Below are 981 nucleotides of genomic sequence, written 5' to 3'. Positions count from 1 at the left end.
AATCCCTTTTTGAATAGTATCTGTGTAATCTGTGGTATTTATAACTGATAGTATCTGTGTAATCTGGGGTAGTTATAACTGTTCTGTGCTTAGTTCATGAATAGTATCTGTGTAATCTGTGGTATCTATAACTGTTCTGAGTTTAGTTCATGAATAGTATCTGTGTAATCTGTGGTATCTATAACTGTTCTGAGTTTAGTTCATGAATTATATCTGTGTAATCTGTGCTATTTATAACTGTTCTGAGTTTAGTTCATGAATTATATCTGTGTAATCTGTGGTATTTATAACTGTTCTGTGTTTAGTTCATGAATAATATCTGTGTAATCTGTGGTATTTATAACTGTTCTGTGTTTAGTTCATGAATTATATCTGTGTAATCTGTGGTATTTACAACTGTTCTGTGTTTAGTTCATGAGTAGTATCTGTGTAATCTGTGGTATTTATAACTGTTCTGTGTTTAGTTCATGAGACGAACAAGGATGAGGAGAGCGAAGAGAAGGCTAGACTGATCAGAGAAACCTTCTTGAAAAACCTTAAGCAGGTAAAGTAAATCAAAAATATGTGTGTGTATTTGTAAACTCCAATTCTCATACTTTCTATCTGTAAACTCTAGTTATCCTAATTTATATCTGTAAACTCCAGTTCTCCTACTTTCTGTCTGTAAACTCTTTTTTTTGTCCTACTTTCTATCTGTAAACTCTTTTTCTCCTACTTTCTATCTGTAAACTCCAGTTCACCTACTTTCTATCTGAAAAATCTAGTTCTCCTACTTTTTATCTGTAAACTCTAGTTCTCCTTTCTATCTGCAAACTCCAGTTTTCCTACTTTTTATATGTAAACTTTAGTTTCTACTTTCTATCTGTAAGCTCCTGTTATATTAGAAATCTGTAAATTCTAGTTCTCCTACTTTCTATCTGTAAACTCCAGTTCTTCTACTTTCTATCCGTAAACTTTAGTTCTCTCCACATATTTATAACT

General features: G+C 31.8%; 1 protein-coding gene across 1 annotated transcript in view; it reads left to right on the top strand.

Annotated features, from left to right (window-relative positions):
• Positions 1-450: 450 nt before the first annotated feature.
• LOC111706943 (anoctamin-5) overlaps positions 451-981 on the top strand; it is a 21673-nt gene continuing 21142 nt past the window's right edge. Inside the window, exon 1 of the mRNA XM_023479898.1 lies at positions 451-544. The gene's annotated coding sequence lies outside the window, so the exon portion shown is untranslated. The remainder of the gene's footprint in view (positions 545-981) is intronic.

Source organism: Eurytemora carolleeae, unplaced genomic scaffold (assembly GCF_000591075.1).
Source record: "Eurytemora carolleeae unplaced genomic scaffold, Eaff_2.0 scaffold468, whole genome shotgun sequence".
NCBI classification, from domain to species: domain Eukaryota; kingdom Metazoa; phylum Arthropoda; class Copepoda; order Calanoida; family Temoridae; genus Eurytemora; species Eurytemora carolleeae.
Note: the sequence above shows the minus strand (reverse complement) of the source record. Positions and strands in the feature narration are given on the sequence as shown.